The sequence below is a fragment of the Antechinus flavipes genome, chromosome 1 (assembly GCF_016432865.1).
Source record: "Antechinus flavipes isolate AdamAnt ecotype Samford, QLD, Australia chromosome 1, AdamAnt_v2, whole genome shotgun sequence".
NCBI classification, from domain to species: domain Eukaryota; kingdom Metazoa; phylum Chordata; class Mammalia; order Dasyuromorphia; family Dasyuridae; genus Antechinus; species Antechinus flavipes.
The window spans coordinates 228,425,394-228,446,393 of NC_067398.1; the positions used below are offsets into that span (position 1 = coordinate 228,425,394).

Sequence of the window (21,000 nt, forward strand, 5' to 3'; positions counted from 1 at the left end):
TAAGTGAATGTTCAATGTTTATCTTTTTGTTATCCATGTTTAAGTATTGTTATCCACATTTAAAGCATAGCTTCTTGCTGTTCCTTGCATGAGATATCTCCCAACTCTAGGCATTTTTACTGGTTGTCCTCCATACCTGGAACTCTCTCCTTCTTTATTTTTTTCTTCCGGCCTTCCTGTTTGCTTCAAATTCCTGTTAAAATTCTGCCTTCTACAAGAAACTTTCCCTCATCTCCATTAATGCTAATACCTTCCCTCTGTGAATATCTTCAGTTTGTCCTGCATATATCTTTATATACATAGTTCTTTTTTTGTTGTTTCCTTGTTAAACTAGGCTGTGATAAGAAAAATCAATCAGTGGAATAAGTTAGGTTCGCAGGACAAAAAAGTCAATGACTATAGTAATCTAGTGTTTGATAAACTAGACTGTGAGCAGAGATTCTTATCTTTCTTTCTTTTAGCATATTATCTTTTTTATTATATTGAGAATAACAAAGTTGATGATAATAATAATAGTTGCCATTTTTTAAAGTGTTTTAAAATCTAAATTGCACTTTATATACCTTATCCTATTTGAGCCCCACAAAAACCCTATGAAGTAAGTGCTAAAGTATTATTGCTATTTTAAAGATGAAGAAAATGAGACAGAGATGAAATGATCTGCCATCGTTACATAGCTTGGAAGAGTCAAAACTGACACTCCTGCTTAAGTCCAAGTTCAATAGAACGCCACAAGACAACAGGCTATCACTCCAAAAATGCATTAAAACGAGGCTGAAGGCCAAATATTGTAATGATTTATCTTCCCCTCCAAAACATTTTTATTTGTTATATAAACAAAACTAAAACAACTGAATTCAATAAAAAAATAAACACTCAGAACTTTCCTGATGAAAAGACTTTCAAATATGAGACTGAAGAGAAATATAAAAAGATAAACATAAAAGAGAAATAACAAACTCAATACAGTTAAACTGTACCTTTCTATAAGGCAAGATAATACCTGTATCTACTAATAACATTACCATTATTAGGGCAGTTAGAAGGATTCTACATAGAAACAGGTTGCAGAAATGAATTGATTATGTTGGAATGATGTTAAATAAAAAGGATAGGCAAGAAAGAGGGATTCCCTAATAGAAGGGGGAAAGGAGAGAAAGAATGAGGAAAATTATATCACATTAAAGAGTCACAAGGAAGAGCTTTTACAGAGAAGGGGGAAATTGTTGGGGGAAGGAGGGACAGACATTTCTTGAATCTCATATCTAGATTGATTCAAAAAGAGAAAATATATATACAATCTCAATTGGGAGGAGAATTGTGTCTTATTCAACAGTGATGTAGGAGGGTAAAGGGGTAGAAAGAGGGGAGGTGACAAAAGGGAGGCAACTAAAAAGAGGCAGTAGTCAGAAACAAAGTAGACTTTAGAGAAGGGAACTGATAAAAAGAGAGAAAAAAGGGTAAAGAGAAGAAAATAGAATGGAGGGAAATGCAAAGTCAGTGATCATAACTGTGAATATTAATGGGATGTACTTATCCATAAAATGGAAATTGATAGCAGAATGGATTAGAAACCAGAATCCATATATTTGAAATGGAGGGATTAAATTCAGGGCTGGAGCAGAATTGACTATATTTCAGATGAAGTAAAAAAGGCAGAGATAACAAAATGATCTCAAACAAAACAAAACAAAACCAGAACTAATCAAAAGAAATAAGCAGGGAAATTCTATCTTGCTAAAAGGAACCTTAGATAATGAAGTAATATCAATGCTAAATACAAATGAACCAAATGGGATGGCATCCAAATTCTTAAAGGAAAATTTAAAAGAATTACAGGAAGAAAATGGATACTACAGGATACAATACAGGAATGAAATGGTTAAATATTTACAAAAAACATAAATTGCCCAGCTTAACAGAAGAGGCAATAGAACTTTTAATTAACTTTATCTTAGAAAAAAGAAATTGAACAAACCATAAATGAGCTCCCTAATGAAAAATCCCTAGGACATCATGGATTCATAAGTTAATTCTACCGAACACTGAATAAACAATTAATTCTAATATTATTTGAAAAGATAAATAAAGAGTCCTACGAAAGTGTTTTCATGACATAAATATAGTTTTGATACCTAAGCCACAGAAAGCAAGAATAAAGAAACAATGAATATCAAAGCAAAAATTTTATTTTTTCCTAGTAAATTTATTTTTTAACACACATTGCTTTATGGATCATGTTGGGAGAGAAAAGTCATAGCAAAAGGGAAAAGCCATGGGAGAAGTGAAAAAATAGATAAAGTAAAAATTTTGAATAAAATAGTAGCAAGGAGATTACAGCAATATATCACAAAGACTATAATGATGACCAGGTGGGATTTATGCCAGGTATCAATATAATTGATCATATCAATAATAGTAACAAAAAACCACATGATTTTACTCAATATATGCAGAAAAAAATCTTTGATGAAATGCACCACTTTATTCCTATTTAAAACACACACATGAAAACATAAGAATCAATGGAATCTTTCTTAAAATGACAAATAGTATCTATCTAAAACCAAGTACAAGCATTATCTATAATGGGGATAAACTTGAAATCTTCTCATAAGATCAAGAATGATTGCTGAATAATTTATTAAGTGTTATATAAGAAATGCTAGTTATAGCAATAGAACAAGAAATAGAAATCGAAGGAATACCAATAGGCAAACAAAACTATTACTCTTTGCAGATAATATGATGGTTTACTTAGAGAATGCTCAAGAATTAACTAAAAAACTAGCGGGAACAATTAACAATTTCAGTAAAATTGCAGTCTATAAAGTAAACCCACACAAATCCATCAGCATTTCTACATACTACCAACCTATCTAGTAAAAAAATGGAATAGAAATTCTATTTAAAACTGTCAACAATATAAAATTCTTGGGAGTCTTCTTGCCAAGACAAACCTAGGGATTATATGAACAAAATTACAAAATATTTTCATACAAAAGAAGACAAATCTAAACAATTGGAGAAATAATTTCCAATATGATAAAAATCCTAGCTTAATTTTTACTTATATAGTGTCATATCAATCAGTGAACAGTAACAAAGAAAATTATATGAAATATATGTGTCAGGATTTCACCCACCTTAAGTCACCATTGAGCTATTAAAAGATGAACAAGAGATTAAAAAGTTGTAACCTGTTCTTCAGCAACTATTGGATTTTTCAATTATCTCACCTCTACTCTTTTTTTTTTTCTCTCCCGTAGGCAATTGGGGTTAAGTGACTTGCCTAGGGTTACACTGCTAGGAGGAGTTAAGTGTCTGAGACTAGATTTGAACTCCAGTCCTCCTGACTTCAATGCTGGTGCTGTATCCATTGTACCATCTAGCTGCCCCAGTGTTGTTATTGTTGTTTTTTTAGTCAAAATGTTTATTTAAAAAATAAAAAAAAATATCATGTATGTCCAAAACAACACAGAGATGATGAATCTGCACTATGTGAGCTTAGTTATAGATTAATACTTAGAAATGTAACACCAGTGTCATTCTTGACTCCTTTTTCTCATTTCTCCTACATCTTCAATCAGTTACAAAATCTTAATTAACACTGTTTTTACTTTCATGTAGCAACCACACTAAGTTACTCCTCATCTCTCAGGAAAATTTGAAGGCTCAGTTAAAGTGCTATGTCATATATGTGTTACGTTTTCTGATTTTCTTAGCTTCTAATGCCATCATCCTGAAATTAATCTGCACATACATAGTAGGTGCTTAATAAATGTTTGTTCCCTTTCTTTCCCCCATATCCACTCCATCTAGAATCAGGGGTCCTCAAACTATGGCCCACGGGCCAGATGTGTGGCAGCTGAGGACGTTTATCCCCCTCACCCAGAACTATGAAGTTTCTTTATTTAAAGGCCCACAAAACAAAGGTTTTGTTTTTACTATAGTCCGGCCCTCCAGTGGTCTGAGGGACTGTAAACTGGCCCCCTGTTTAAAAAGTTTGAGGATCCCTGATAGATGTTCCTTGACAAGACCATGCTTCCTGTATGAGGAGGGTTGCTATATCTGGTGTAGGGTCTTGCTAAGCCCTTTCAAGGATGCTCATCCACCTTTGATAATTACCTGTCACACAACTCGCACTTGCAGCTCCGGAACTGTCAGCAGCCACACCTTGTTAAACCATCTCAGAAAATGGGCTAAACTAGGTTGAAGGTAACAGAGGGATTTCAAACTTAGCAAAGATTTTTGCACATTTGGGTCCTTTGCCCTTTTTTAAATGATCTCTTTGGGATACAGACCCTGTTGGATCAAAGGGTATGTATAATTTCCAAATGCTTGAGTAAACATCCCTCTTAACTCACTGACTGGAATGGGAAGATGGAAATGATTTGTTTCAGTGGCCATGAAGGTACCTGGCCTTCACTATGGAGTGATTAAAGCTTGGTCAAACACAGAAGACATTAAATTCATCTACTGCACCTGGATCACTACCAGTTGTCCTGTCCTGCCTCACTTAAATCCAATTTGAGAATAAGTAAAGACATCACCCGGTAGCATTCATTCCCTCTGAAAACAAAAGACAAACAAGAGCTAAGTACCCAGGCCAACTTCTGGGTTACATCTCACTACCTATCTATCCACCATCCCAACCCATCACGAATCAACTCAACATCCCTATGGCTCCTCAGATAGAAACTTTTCCTTGACTATCATGAACCTATATGTGCTCTTTCCTCCTATTAGAATGTAAGCGCCAGAGGACAAAACTCACTTTTGTATTTGTAATATATGGCATTTACCAGAGTGCTTGGCACATCTAAATATTTAATAAATACTTTTCTATCCATTCATTCATTCATGACAAAGGAATGAGGATCCTTCTTCCAAAAAGTATAGAGAGCAGGGAGAATATATAATTTTAAATTTCTTAAATTTAAATTTTCTTTCACCTTTTGTTTTTTTTTTTAAACCCAACAGATATATTTGAATCTCTACTCCCCACCTCTAACATTGTCCTTTGTCTTATACACAGTTAAACAAAACCATCTGATCTTTGAAAGCTACATATACAACAGGCTGTATCTGTTATCATCTACATCCTGAAAGGAGGGAGGGATGTTTCATGATCTGTCTGCTAGAACCTAAATCAGCCATTGTCTTTTAGTTGAATTTTAGAGCAGAGAAAAATCTATAAGTGAATGTTCAATGTTTATCTTTTTGTTATCCATGTTTAAGTATTGTTATCCACATTTAAAGCATAGCTTCTTGCTGTTCCTTGCATGAGATATCTCCCAACTCTAGGCATTTTTACTGGTTGTCCTCCATACCTGGAACTCTCTCCTTCTTTATTTTTTTCTTCCGGCCTTCCTGTTTGCTTCAAATTCCTGTTAAAATTCTGCCTTCTACAAGAAACTTTCCCTCATCTCCATTAATGCTAATACCTTCCCTCTGTGAATATCTTCAGTTTGTCCTGCATATATCTTTATATACATAGTTCTTTTTTTGTTGTTTCCTTGTTAAACTAGGCTGTGATAAGAAAAATCAATCAGTGGAATAAGTTAGGTTCGCAGGACAAAAAAGTCAATGACTATAGTAATCTAGTGTTTGATAAACTAGACTGTGAGCAGAGATTCTTATCTTTCTTTCTTTTAGCATATTATCTTTTTTATTATTATTACTTTTTATGTATAAAACATATGCATAGATGATTTTTCAGCATTGACCCTTGTAAAAACTTCTGTTTCAACTTTTCCTCTCCTTCCCTCCACCCCTTTCCCTAGATGGCAGATAGTCCTATATATGTTAAATATGTTAAAGTATATGTTAACTACAATATATGTATATACATTTATAAAGTTATTGCACAAGAAAAATCGGATTTAGAAAGAAAGTAAAAATAACCTGAGAAGGAAAAATAAAAATGCAAACAAACAATAATAGAAAGAGTGGAAATGTTATGTTGTGGTCCATACTCATTCCCAGTGTTCTTTCTTTGGGTGTAGATGATTCTGTTCATTACAGATCAATTGGAACTGATTTGGATCTTCTCATTGTTGAAGAGAGCCACATACATCAGAATACAACCTCATACAGTATCGTTGTTGAAGTGTATAATGATCTCCTGATTCTGCTCATTTCACTTAGCATCAGTTCATGTAAGTCTCTCCAAGCCTCTCTGTATTCATCCTGCTGGTCATTTCTTACAGAACAATAATATTCCATAACATTCATATACCACAATTTACCCAGCCATTCTCCAATTGATGGGCATCCATTCAATTTCCAGTTTCTAGCCACTACAAACAGGGCTGCCACAAACATTTTGGCACATACAGGTCCCTTTCCCTTCTTTAGTATTTCTTTGGGGTATAAGCCCAGTAGTAACACTGCTGGATCAAAAGATATGCACAGTTTGATAACTTTTTGAGTATAGTTCCAAATTGCTCTCCAGAATGGTTGGATTCATTCACAGTTTCACCAACAATGCATCAGTGTCCCAGTTTTCCCACATCCCCTCCAACATTCAGCATTATCTTTCCTTGTCATTCTAGCCAATCTGACAGGTGTGTAGTGGTATCTCAGAGTTGTCTTAATTTGCATTTCTCTGATCAGTAATGATTTGGAGCATATTTTCATATGGCTAGAAATAGTTTCAATTTCTTCGCCTGAAAATTGTCTGTTCGTATCCTTTGACCATTTATCAATCAGAGAATGGCTTGATTTCTTATAAATAGGAGTCAATTCTCTATATATTTTGGAAAGGAGGCTTTTATCAGAATCTTTAGCTGTAAAAATGTTTCCCCAGTTTATTGCTTCCCTTCTAATCTTGTCTGCATTAGTTTTATTTGTATAAAAGCTTTTTAACTTAATATAATCAAAATTTTCTATTTTGTGATCAATAATGATCTCTAGTTCTTCTTTGGTCAAAAAATTCCTTCTTCTCCACAGGTTTGAGAGGTAAACTATCCTATGTTCTTCTAATTTATTTATAATCTCATTCTTTATGTCTAGATCATGAATCCATTTTGACCTTATCTTGGTGTATGGTGTTAAGTATGGTCAATGCCTAGTTTCTGCCATACTAATTTCCAATTTTCCCAATAATTTTTGTCAAGTAATGAATTCTTATCCTGAAATCTGGGATCTTTGTGTTTGTCAAACACTAGATGATTAAAGTTATTGACTATTTTGTCCTGTGAACCTGACCTATTCTACTGATCAACTAGTCTATTTCTTAGCCAATAACAAGTGGTTTTGGTGGCCACTGCTTTATAATATAGTTTTTAGATCTGGTACAGCCAGGCCACCTTCATTTGATTTTTTTCATTAGTTCCCTTGAAATTCTTGACTTTTTGTTTTTCCATATGAATTTTGTTGTTATTTTTTCTAGGTCATTAAAATAGTTTCTTGGGAGTCTGATTGGTATAGCACTAAATAAATAGATTAGTTTAAGTAGTATTGTCATCTTTATTATATTTGCTTGGCCTATCCAGGAGCATTTAATATTTTTCTAATTGTTTAGATCTGACTTTATTTTCTTAGAAAGTATTTTGTGGTTTACTTAGATAGTTCCTGGCTTTCCCTTGGCAGATAGATTTCCAAATATTTTATATTATCGACAGTTATTTTTAATGGAATTTCTCTTTGTAGCACTTTCTGTTGGATTTTGTTAGTGATATATAAAAATGCTGATGATTTATGTGGATTTATTTTGTATCCTGCAACTTTGCTAAAGTTGTGGATTATTTCTAATAGCTTTTTAGTAGAATCTCTGGGGTTTTCTAAGTATAATATCATATCATCTGCAAAGAGTGATAATTTGGTTTCCTCATTACCTATTCTAATTCCTTTAATCTCTTTCTCAACTCTTATTGCTGAAGCTATCATTTCTAACACAATATTGAATAGTAATGGTGATAGTGGGCAACCTTGTTTCAATCCTGATTTTATTGGGAATGGTTCCAGTTTATCACCATTACATGTGATTCTTGCGTTTCTTTAAGTGACCTATCCTTAGCATAGTGCCTGGCACATAGTAGGTACTTAATAAATGCTTGTTGACTGAGTGAAATATGATTTTTCTTCTAAAAAAGAAGACATTGAATCTAAAACAATTCTTCTCTAGATTATTAGAGTTCATGAAGCATTCTTTTTGAAAAACAGGAGAAGTATGTCCATGTGAAAACAAACAAAGAAAAAAATCTGAAGTGTGTGTGTATGGGGGTGGGGGGTAATAGTGATCTATGACAGGAAACCTAAAGGTTGAAGGAGAAAGGGGAAGAAAAAGGAAAGAAGGGCCATCGAACACTTAGAGCTAAGTGTTAGTATTGTTTTTCCATGTGTCTTGAGAATGTCATTAAATGGCTTTAAGAGAGGCAGAATCTTTAACCTCATTTCTCCCCATCCTTCTCCAAGGATGATTGTAATTCCTGCCAAGAGGGGAAGCAGGAAGTTGGGACCAGTGGCTACCACTCTAATCTCCCCAGATTATTCAGTATTGTTAGTCTAGGGGATATGATTGCCAAGAGGAGAAGCAGGAAGTTGGAACCAGTGGCCACCACTCTAATCTCCTCAGATTATTCAATATTGTTAGTCTAGGGGATATGATTTTTAATAGACTTTTATTTTTCCAAATACAAGCAAAGATAGTTTTCAACATTTACATTTGCAAAATCTTGTGTTCCAAATTTTTCTCCCTCCATTACTCCCTCCTAAAGGCAGCAAGCAACCAATATAGATTAAATATGTGCAATTCTTCTAAACACATTTCCATCATACTGTGCAAGAAAAATCAGATCAAAAGATGAAAGAAACAAATATGAGAAAGAAAAAAGCAAGCAAGCAAAGAAACAACAACAAAGAAAGGTAAAAATACTGTGCTTTGATTCATATTCTCTCTCTGAATGTGAATGGCTCTTTCCATCCCAAGTCTATTGGAACTGTTTTGAATCGCCTCACTGTTGAAAAGAGCCAAGCCCATCACAGTGGACTGTTATGCCCCTATGGACTACTCTAAGCTGGTAGCTCCTCTTTGAGCTACTCTTAATGCCTGTTCGTCAACAGCACGGCTAGGCCATACTTACCCGTCTTCAGGCACCAACCCAGATAACATAGAGACAGATCACCAGTAAGTAGGGGTAAAGCGAAAGAGAACTTTATTCTTACATAGCATATATTTATACCCCCCTTGAGGATCCGGGGTGAAGGGAAAGTCCTCTAGGAACCAGGACAGGCAGGTAATGATGGGATTGGCCCAAGAAGAAGGAGGGAGGCGTGCTAGGCTTTGAGAGCACTAAGGAGGGAGACATGGTACCTGGGGTCAGACACTGCCTCCTGGGGATAAGTCCCACCTCCATGTAGGACTCACCTGCACTTCGGTCCTCTCATCCCTCAGGTCCTCCCACATGCCTTGAACTGCATTCCTTGCTTCTAGAGACTTTTTAACCCTTACATCTCCCCCTCTTTTACTGATAAGACCAAATGTTCTCATGTTGACAAATGAGAAGCTCTTCCATAAGTACCTCTAAAGAATTTTTTTTTAAGAATACATATAAAGCATCCTAGCAAAGTAGGCAAAAGTAAAAGAAGCAACAATACAAAATGGCTACATAGATCCCATGGGATACAATAGAAGGGGATGGGAAAGTATGTTGGATCCAATCACTGAGCCAGTCCGGCAAGGGTAGTCATCTCTCTGCTATGGTGCTGTTTCAGGCGTCTATTGGGTCATCTTCTCTTTTTCTTCAGCCCCTGTTTTAACAGGGGCAACTTTCCTTGTCCTTTCTGGAATCCTGTGGCCTTCCTCATCAGGACCTGCAAGACATAAATATCCTGGCCCTCTCCAAAGTATTAAAAATGGACCTTGCCAATGTCCTTCCTCATCCTTCCAAAGGACCTTTTGAATGTTCTCTGGCATTTGAAGTGCAGTTTTCATGGAGCTTAGTTTTCTGTCCTGTCTATAATATTGTGCCAAATGAGTCATTCCTGGAGAGAGTCTGGTATCTCTATCCAGGCACAAAACATTGTAAGTATATAAGGTCTTATCCACATCCTCCTGTGTGGGCCATTGGGGATTCAGTCTATTTCCTCCCCCTTTCTGTTTAATAAGGGTGGCCTTCAGAATATGATGGGCCCGTTCCACCAGAGCCTGACCTTGTGGATTATAGGGAATTCTTGTAACATGTTTAATGGAGAGTGTGGAGAGGAAGGTAGCCATCTGCTTAGAGATATAAGCTGGCCCATTATTAGTCTTTATGGTATTAGGAACTCCGTGAGAGGAGAAGCAACTATACAAATGTTTAATGACTGAAGGAATTTTCTCATGGGAGGCCACTGTGGCCCAAAGGAATCTAGAAAAGGTGTCAATACAAACCTGGATGGCTATACGGCCTACATGTGTCACATCCATTTGCCACAAATCATTGGGGAATAAGCTCTGGGGATTAACTCTTTTACTGGGTGGAGAAGGGAAAAACTGAACACACTGCTTTCCTATTTGTTGGGCTTGTTCCCAAGTGGGTCCATAAAGGTGACATAGAGAATTACCGGATAAGTGGAGAAAATCATGGGCACGTTCAGGGGGTGTGGCGACCATAAGAAGGGAACAGTGTAAAGCATGGTCCACCACCTCATTGCCCCCAAATATGGTTCCTTCACAGCATTGGTGAGAATATACACGCAGGATGTAAATGGGATGTTTCCTAGTCTGTAAAATCAGCTGCGAGTCAGCAAGGAGGTCAGCAATTGAAGGATTCTGAGGCTGTAGGACAGCATCCTCAATGCCTCTGAGCATTTGGACAGCATATAAGCTGTTTGATATAATGTTAATGGGCTCTGGGTATCTCTTACATCCTTTTAAGATGTCATACAAAGGCTGCATCAAAGAAATAGGAATAAGGGCATGAGCCCTTAACCATTGAATTTGTCCAAGCAGTTTCTGAAATTGGTTCAGAATATTCATCTTGTCTAAGTATAAGTTAGGTATCTGATGAGTAACTGCAGAAGGCCCCATGTGGAGTCCCAGGTAAACGATGGGATACTTATGTTGGATCTTTTCTGGGGCTACCGCCAGTCCATGTGGAGCGAGAACGCTCGTGGTCTCTTTAAGCAGGGCAGAGAGATCTTCCCCACTGCTCACTGATAACAGTATATCATCCATGTAATGCAGTATCATGGCATGAAGCCACGCCTTCCTAATTGGTTCTAGCACTGGTACTTTGTATGCCTGACACAAAGTGGGGCTACAATACATCCCTTGGGGGGAGAACTTTCCATTGGTAGCACAGATCAGGCCCTGTTTATAGAGGGAATGGTAAAAGCAAATCTTTTCTTCTCCTCTGGGGCCAGAGAGATGGAGAAGAAACAATCTTGTATGTCTCTTACTGTAACTGGCCAGCCGGTGGGTACTAGATTAGGAGATGGTGTGCCAGGCTGTAGGGCTCCCATAGGTTCAATAGTAGCATCAATGCCCTAAGGTCCACTAGCATTCTGAATTTTCCAGATTTTTTCTTTATGATAATTACAAGGCCATTCCATGGGCTGGACGTTGATTCTATATGTCCGGCCTTCAACTGTTGTTGTATATTTTCACATAAGGTTTGGGTTTTATAAGCTGAGAAAGGCCATTGGGGCACTCAAACCGGGGTGTTAGATTTCCATGTTAATGGTGTGGGCATGGTATGAAATATGGGTACCCAAACCCCCAATGGCCCCAATTAGAAATCCTGTGGAGGTGGTATATAAACTGAGGCCCCACAAGCCTTCAATATGTCCCTGCTCCATAGATTGTACCTGAGACCTGCGACCACCAGGGGTTGGAATATCCCCTGTTTGTCTGCAAACTGCCAGGGCAGGTCTTCTGCCGCAACCCCTTTAGATATAGCAGCTGGGAAGGCATCCATTTGAAAGGCATTGGAGCCAAAATTCTCACATCTCTTTATCATCTCTTCCAGGCCAGCCTCCCCATCTATAGTAAGCGTGGCCTTCTGGCAGTTACTATTAGCATTCTCCCCTGCCAATTTCTGTATAAGGAGACTGGAGGCTTCTCTGCCCACTGACCTCTCAACAGCCGCCTGTAGGCGGGCCACAAAATCAGGAAAAGGTTCATCTGGGCCCTGTTTAATCCGAGTCATGGAGGGCCTCTGCTTTTCAGAAGTCTGAATTTTGCTGAATTCTTGTTGAGCACATTGGATCACAGCTGCTTATCTTGCTGCATCATATTGCATTTGAGCCTCATTTCTTTTGTATTTTCCAGATTTGTGGAAAATTTGTATTATTTGTCCTAAACTTGTCTGGGAATCTGCAAAGCCTTCACAAGCGGTACAGAGGGAGCAGACGGGAGACATATCTCCTCAGGGAAGGCGGGGGAGGAGGGAGAAGGCCATGCCTCGGACGGAGATGGAGGTGACTTTCCCTCTGTTCACTTTCTCCTCCCTCATCTTATCACCGTCCTTTACTTCAATGTCATATGTCTCTCTGTTTACTTTCTCATTACTCATCTTATCCCTGCCCCCTCCTGTTCCGTCATATCCACTTCCTGCTTCTTCCTCACGATCTCTTCCTTCTTTCACATCACATCCACCTCCTTCATCTTCCTGTTTATTTCCTGGTTCTTTCCCATAACTAACTTCCGCCGGCTCCATTTTACGGGCACGGCTGGTCCCAGTGAGTGCCGGTTTACAACCCTCATTTGTTTTATGACTCTTCGTTTGCACTTCATTATCTACTTTTAATGGATTGCAACTTGTACCTCTTAAAGTGCGTCCAATCACTTGATGTCATTTCAGGATAGCTCCCGGAGCTTCCTTATCATAGGAAGCCATCTTGACTACCTACTACCTCCCATGTTTTTAAATTCATTTCCAATCCTGCTTGCTTTACTATTCTATAAGCTTCTTTCCCTGGTACCTCCTGGTCTGGGACCCTCACAACAAACTGTCCCATTTTCCTAACTTTCTACTCCCTCTAAAGCAAAGTTCTGTCTCTCTTCCCACCTGCAGGCCTGCTACAAGGGGAGGTCCTAGCCAAAATTGTCCCTGTTCGGGTGCCACTTGTTACGCCCCATGGACTACTCTAACCTGGTAGCTCCTCTTTGAGCTACTCTTAATGCCCGTTTGTCAACGGCATGGCTAGGCCACACTTACCCGTCTTCGGGCACCAACCCAGATCTCACAGACACAGACCACCAGGAGGTAGGGGTGAAGTGAAAGAGAACTTTATTCTTAGATAGCATATATTTATCCCCCCTGAGGATCTGGGGAAAGGGGAGGTCCTCTAGGAACCAGGACAGGCAGGTCATAACGGGATTGGCCCAAGAAAAAGGAGGGAGGCATGCTAGGCTTTGAGAGCACTAAGGAGGGAGACGTGGTACCTGGGGTCAGACACCGCCTCCTGGGGCTATGCCCCACCTCCACAAAGAACTCACCTGCGCCTCAGTACTTCTCATCCCTCAGGTCCTCCCACATGCCTTGAACTGCGTTCCTTGCTTCTAGAGGCTTTTTAACGCTTACAGTGGATCATCACATAATCTTGTTGCTATGTACAATATTTTCTTGATTTTACTCACTTCACTTAGCATCAGATGTTCATGTAAATCTTCCCAGGCTTTTCTGAAATCAGTCCGCTCATCATTTCTTATAGAAAAATAATATTTTGTTGCATTCACACACAATAACTTATTCAGCCTTCTCCAACTAATGGACATTCACTCAATTTCCATTTTTTTGCCACTACAAAAAAGGCTGCCACACACACTTTTGCACATTTGGGTCCTTTTCCATTTTTTATGATCTTTTTGGCATACAGACCCAATAGAGACACTGTTGGATCAAAGAGTATGTACAATTTCCAATTTGCTCTTCAGAATGGTTGTATCAGTTCACAACTCCACCAGCAATATATTAGTGTTCCAATTTTCCCATACAGGGAAAATGATTTTTAACCTCAATTTCCAGCTATTTCATTAATGATAGGGAATAACCCCAAATTTTATATCCAAGGCATGACCCCTTTTCCACCAAATACCAGTTCCACAATGAATTTACATAGCATTTAGCCAAGAAAACCATTTATCCAAATTGATGGCAAAAGAGAAGTCAGATATAGTATGCATATGATAACATATGACAGACGATACAAAGTGACCTATCAGGAGTAAAATAACTCGGCTTAACCAAGAAAGAGAATCCTAGATCTCACCCAATGGGGAGTTCCCCCAAAGTTTCTAATGTAGCATGCTAGGGAGAGAGACATGATGAAGATTGCCAGCTCCTGAAATAAAGGCTTCTTCCCAGAGCCCTTTCTTCCAGCAATCTGGGTTGGTACCTGCCATTTTCTCTCTTGAAGCTGGAAGCTAGAAGCATGTGAAGAATCTTCAGAACTCAAAGAGATATGAAGCTTGAATAGAACCAAAAAGTTCTTCTTTCTCCTGCTTTCTCCAGCATCACTCTGCCTCTTATGTCTGGGAAGTATTTTGATTTCCATCAATAAGGAGAGAGTCCCATGCCCATAGGCTTTGGGACTGGGGTTTCACAGATATGATGCTCTTTGCAGAGAGAAAAAAGTAGTCACTTGTTTTCCAAAGAATGATTAAGAAAGTTTTATAGATTTTGTTGGTTAAGGTCAAAGGAAAAAAAGATGAATTCTAGATCCTAATGATTCCAATGAGGGGCATTGTACTAGCTATTTGTTGATACTACAATAATTGCTGCCTTCCTGGGCATGTATCCAAGATGTGAGTGAGAACAATTCTCAAGACCTGTCAAACTTGATGACTCCTGGTGATTCATGCAAGTGCAAATAGTACTGCTGGAAGCAATCTAAAAAGCATTGTTAAGAGTTATAAAGTTCTGGGCAAGAAACTTGAGATCTTAGAAGTAGGTACTATTTTTATCACTGCTACTACTCCAAGGCAAAAAAGAAAGATAGATTTGGGGAATGAACAACTGGTTCCGGAGATGGTGTCTGAAAATGATATTTAGATTTCTATAACATGGCATCAAATATAGAAATGTCAGGCCATTATATGGGAATGAAATTCAAGGACTTTTCAGAACATATTTTACTGGATTTTTGAAAATCTAATATTTAAAAACACGAAGAAGAAAACTATTTACTTTATCTATCTAGCTAGGTAACATTGAGAGACAACAGAATCATTGAAATCCTTTTTTTTAATTCAAATTCTTAAGAGCTCAGATTAAAATCCATGATCCCAGATGTCCATATCTAGATGCACTAAGTATGAATGAAAAGCAAGGAGGACATATTTTAACTGGACAGTTTTGACAACATAAGTATCACATAGACTTGGAATATTGGGACCTTTGATTGGAAAAGTAGACTATTCAAAAGGAACTAGAAAGTAAAAAAATACAACTGGGCACAGAATAACATGGCATATTTGTGTTGCAGATCTCAAAGACTTCTAGGGAGTCATCTCTTAAGGTCAAAAGTTAAGATGTTGCATAAAAATCTGTGCTCCTTTGATCCCTAGTTCATCTGCCTCTCCCCCCTCACTCCCATTAGAAATGGGCAGGATTACAATTCACATTGGGCTAGTTCTTTCTTTTTTAGTTTCTTTTAATTTCCCCCTGAAATCATAACCTCAATCCTCAACCCAATGGCACATTCTTTTTTGGAGGAGGGGAATTTTTCTTTCTTTTTTTAATAGTATTTTATTTTTCCAAATACATGCACAGATAGTTTTGAATATTCATCTTTGCAAAATCTTGTGTTCTAAATTTTTCTTCCTCTCTTTCCCCCACAAGCAATCTGACATAGATTAAACTTGTGTAATTCTTCTAACTATATTTCCACATTCATCATGCTGTACAAGAAAAGATAGACCAAAAGAGAAAAAACACAAGAAAGAAAAAAAAAACAAACAAACAACAACAAAAGGTGAAAATACTATGTTTTGATCCACATTCAGTCTCCCTAGTTCTCTGTGGAGGTGGATGGCACTTTTCATCACAAGTTTATTGAAATTGTCTTGAATCACTGTATTGCTGAAAAGCCAATGGCTCATTCTTTCAGGAGAAAGCTAAATGAGTCTTGAATTCAAATTACAGGATTCTTCTCAGAAGTTATAAAATTATTCATAAAATAAAACTGATTCCAGTCTTACGAGCTCCTATCCTAAAATTGTGGGGTGCCATCTAACGTTGGCTGGGTGGTACACTGGGTAGATTGCCTAGTCTGGAGTCAGGAAGACTTGAGTTCAAATCTAACCCTAGACACTTAGTAACTGTGTAACCCTGAGCAAATCACTTACCTTCCAAATGCCTCAGTTTCTTCAACTGTAAAATAGTGACCTACCTTGAAGGATCATTATAAGAATCAGATAAGATAATATCTGTAAAGCATTTAGCACAGTGCCTGACACATAATAGATGCTATATAATAAAATATATTTTAATATTATATTAACATATAATATTATTATCATATGTAATAAAAATAAATAATGCTATATAATAAATAATATTATAATTATTCTCATATTTTCCCATCTGTCCTCCCTCATCAGCAACAATTGATTGTTCTAGCTTGTTGCCAGCAGATCCTCGAGTAACCCAAAAAACTCAAATGCTGCCAAAACCAGTTTAAAATATAACTAGGAAATGTGTAGTAAAATAAATAAAAATGTAGTACAAAAATATATTACAACATAGTATGATAAAATTTATCTGGGGATCTCTTGATAGGTACCAAGTCTTGGTACTGGTACAAGCTCTCTTGACTGGTATCAGTACCAGTCAGAAAAATCAACAACACAGAGCTATGGTGGGCAGGGGAATTTATTATGCTCAGAACACAGGCCTTATTGTATGCAAAAACATCCATGAGTCCTGAGGAGCAGTGTTAGCAATTTGATCTAGGTTTTGGTGGGATGTTCAAGGAGGACGAGTATCTCTGGTGTGAGGGCTTGCTGAGCCATTTCCAGGGCTGCTCATCTGCCTTGGGGGTCCGCCTGGCACCTAGCACCTGGCACTTCTGGTTTCAGCAAACTGTAGCATGTACAATGGCCACCCTCCAGTAAACCATCAAGACAGGATGGGCTAAACCAGGTTGAGAGTAACTGAAGAACCTTAAATCCATTGGTGAGCTGAGGGAGGGTCTACCCCAAGCATATGAAGAATTCCCCAGGTGGAATGGGCAAGTGAAAACAATTTGTTTCAATGGCCATGAAGGCAGCTGAAGTAGGCTCTGTGGGGCCCTTAGAGCTTGGTCAGATATTGAGGGGGGAAAGGTTGCCCACTGCATCCTAGATCATCACTAATTGTTCTGACTTATAACATTGGACTTTGATGACTCTGGAATAGAGAATTAGACTGACAACTTTGTGCAATAGTGCCTCACTTAAATCCAATTTGAGAATGTTAAGATATCCCCTGCGATGGTCAGTGGCCCCTTTGAAAATGAAAGACAAATAAAATAACATAGATTTTGGTTATATAGATAAAATGGGTACAAGGGAATTTTACAGAAAACAGAAGGATACGATTTGCACCTCAAAGAATAGCTGGCAGAAAGGGGACATAGATAATAAAATAAAAAGTAGCTAGTAAACCAGAGTATGAGTTGACATCTCAAGCTGGAATTTGCAGAGTAGAAACTGGTTAACACTAGACCTCAACTTTATTTTTCAGACTTTAGCTAGCTAAGTAACCTGTTCATCTTAAGTAAATGGCAGTAATAAAATTGAGCCTAAAATTTTCTTATAGATGTTTATTTGTTGTTTTCTAAGTCAATATTTGGCTTATGGAAATCCATTTCTATTTAAGTTTTACACCATGGTTATAAAGGGAGCTGATATAACAATTCCAGGTATCATCATCTTTTTCTCTAGAGAAGAACTATCTTTCACACATATACACATAATATTGTTTGGTGTTAACTACATGCAATGGTTCTGGCAACTCCAAAGATTTCCATTTGGCCTTATTCTCTGTAATGTTCAAGGGCAAGGGTCCAGAGTCAGGAATAACTGAGTTCAAATCTGATCTCAGACACTTACTAGCTGTGTGATCCTGGGCAATTTCTGTTGCCTCAGTTTCTTCACCTTTAAAATGAACTGAAGAAGGAAATGGCAGATCCTTCTAGTGTGGTCCAACGGGTCACAAAGAGTCGGACATGACAATGACAGTGACATGTCGAGAGGTTACTGAAAGACCCAAAGTCCCTGTTACCCCTTCCCCTCCATAGTATGCCTTCTGTTGCCTCCCCTGGATGCTCCAAATGGGACAGGACTTCAGGGCAAACTTCAGGCTTACATTATCCTAAAAGGCTCTTTCTCTGGTGCTGAATTTTCCTGTACACTTCTATTAGCATCCTTATTGGCTGTCAGTTGCTTTCTTGTCCACTCCATGCTTCAGCAAGCACCTCCAAAGCTTCCCTTTAGGAAGTGTAATTGCTTTTTTGCCCACCTGGCAAGACCCCAGCCCCAAGCCACAGCTATTCCAGCCTCCTACTCAAATCTCTCTAGCTAATCATCCTATATCTGTATAGTTGTATGGAAAGAATGACACAGCTGAAATCTGAAACTATTCACAAGGCAGAATCTAAATAGCTCCCCAAGCAGGCTGTTCAAAAGGTGTGACAGGACATGGAGGTAGGGGAAGTGAGATGGAGAGTAGTGATGCATAAAATCAGTCTAACAAACCCATTTCTTTTAGGAATATTACAATGTCAGATCCCTGCTAGGGAGTCAACTGCTTTAGCCATTCATCTTTAAGGATCCAGTTGCAAATACGTTCCAATCTCAGGCACCTAAAAAGGGACAAAGGGTGGTGCCCTTCTGGATTCTCTTAAGAATTTAGCTGGCTTCAGAAAAGCCTGGAGAGACTTACACGAACTGATGCTGAGTGAAATGAGCAGGGCCAGGAGATCATTTTATACTTCAACAACAATACTATATGATGATCAATTCTGATGGACGTTGCCCTCTTCAACAATGAGATCAACCACATCAGTTCCAATGAAGCAGTAATAAACTGAACCAGCCACACCCAGTGAAAGAACTCTGGGAGATGACTAAGAACCATTATATTAACTTCCCAATCCCTATATTTTCGCCTGCCTACATTTTGGATTTCCTTCACAGGCTAATTGTACACTATTTCAGAGAAATATTTTTTGTACAGCAAAATAATGGTTTGGTCATGTATACTTATTGTGTACCTAATTTTTACTTTAATATATTTAACATCTACTTGTCATCCTGCCATCTAGGGGAGGGGGTGGGGGGAAGGAAGGGAAAAATTGGAACAAAAGGTTTGGCAATTGTCAATGCTATAAAATTACCCATGCATATAACTTGTAAATAAAAAGCTATTTAAAAAAAAAAAAGAATTTAGCTGGCTTTGAAATAATAAATCCTCGGAGAATTCCCAAGCTTATGAAATTCAGAAGTAGAAAGAGTCTCTGCATTGATTCCATGATCTCAAATTGCTCTTGTGATTCATCAGGTTTCTTCTACAATCCACCCATTTTATTGGTGGGGAAGACCCATTCACATTATTTCTACTCCCTTAGTGGAGGAAATTACCTTCTTCCCAGATTCAGTAATAGAATAATGCCTGGCATTTTTTTTAAAATCATTGTTAAGAGTTCCTAAGCCTTTTTTTCTTTCTCATGTCTCTGATTCCAGTGTGATGCAGCAAAACTAAAAAAAATTGAGTAAGAAATCATTCAGAAGTTCAGATTTATAATATGATAGTCCCCAGCTCCATCATGAGAAATTCTTTCCCTTACACAGCCAGCAACTCCATTAGCTACTCCTTAGTTTGAATGTGATAAGTCTTATGATATTGATAATATAACTTCTACTGGCCAACAACAACCAGGGAATGCTGGGCTTGGTGCTTTTTATACTCTCCTGGGCAGCCCTTCTTCAGCAGGCACGGAATTAACTGTTCCATATAATCAGGAGCCTGCTCCATATGTCATACAACACACTGATGCCATTTTCAATTGTGTTTTCTATGATCCCACTTTTCCTTGGAGTGGGGAATTAGATCAAGTTGAAAATGCATGACTTGAATACTAATTTTAAAAGTCTTGTTGAAACCCATGATGCACCTATTAGATATTTTGAATATTGTCCAGAAGTGAATGTTATGGTTACTGGAATTTGGGATCAAACAGTTAAACTGTAGGATCCCAGAACACCTTGTAATGCAGTTACCTTTTCCCAGACAGAAAAGGTTTACATATTCTCTGTGTCTGGTGACAGATTAATTGTGAGGATAGCTGGATAGAGAGTGTTGGTATGGGATTTAAGGAATATGGACTATGTGCATTATAGTCTAAAATATCAGGCTCATTGCATAGGAGCATTTCCAAAGAAGCAGGGCTATATGTTAAACTCTATTGAAGGCCAAATGGCAGTTGAATAATTGCATCCAAATCCTGAGGTATAGAAGAAGAAATGTGCATTCAAATATCACAGACTAAAAGAAAATAATATTAAGCAGATTTATCCTGTCAATGTCATTTCCTTTCATTTCCTACAGGCAGATCTGATGGATTTGTTAATAATTGGGATCCATTCAACAAGAAATAATTGTGCTAATTCCATTGGTAACTCTTAGCATAATATCACTTGCCTTTAGTAATGATGGGACCACCCTTGCAATAGCACCATCATATATGTATGGAACTGAACATCCTGAAGATGGTGTCTTCATTCACAAAGTGATAGATGCAGAAACAAAACTTAAGTCTACTTAAATAATTATCTTGTGGAAGTGTGGCTTCTCCATGCAACGTTTTTGTGTACTTCCTACAAAAGATATTCGTCCTTAAGGGATAATTTATAGTAAATATGGATGACCTTTTTGGTCACTGGAAAAAAAGAATGTTAAAAACTATCTTTACATGTATTTGGAAAAATAAAATACTATTGAGAAAAAATAAAATGTTACTTCCATTCTAAACAGAGCAAGCAAACAGTTGCAATTGGAAAATATTCTCTCAGAGAACATCAATGGT

At 37.8% G+C, this 21,000-nt stretch overlaps 1 pseudogene; it reads left to right on the top strand.

The window, feature by feature from the left end:
* Window positions 1-13,129: 13,129 nt before the first annotated feature.
* Window positions 13,130-20,739, top strand: LOC127544941 (mitotic checkpoint protein BUB3-like; annotated as a pseudogene).
* Window positions 20,740-21,000: the final 261 nt, after the last annotated feature.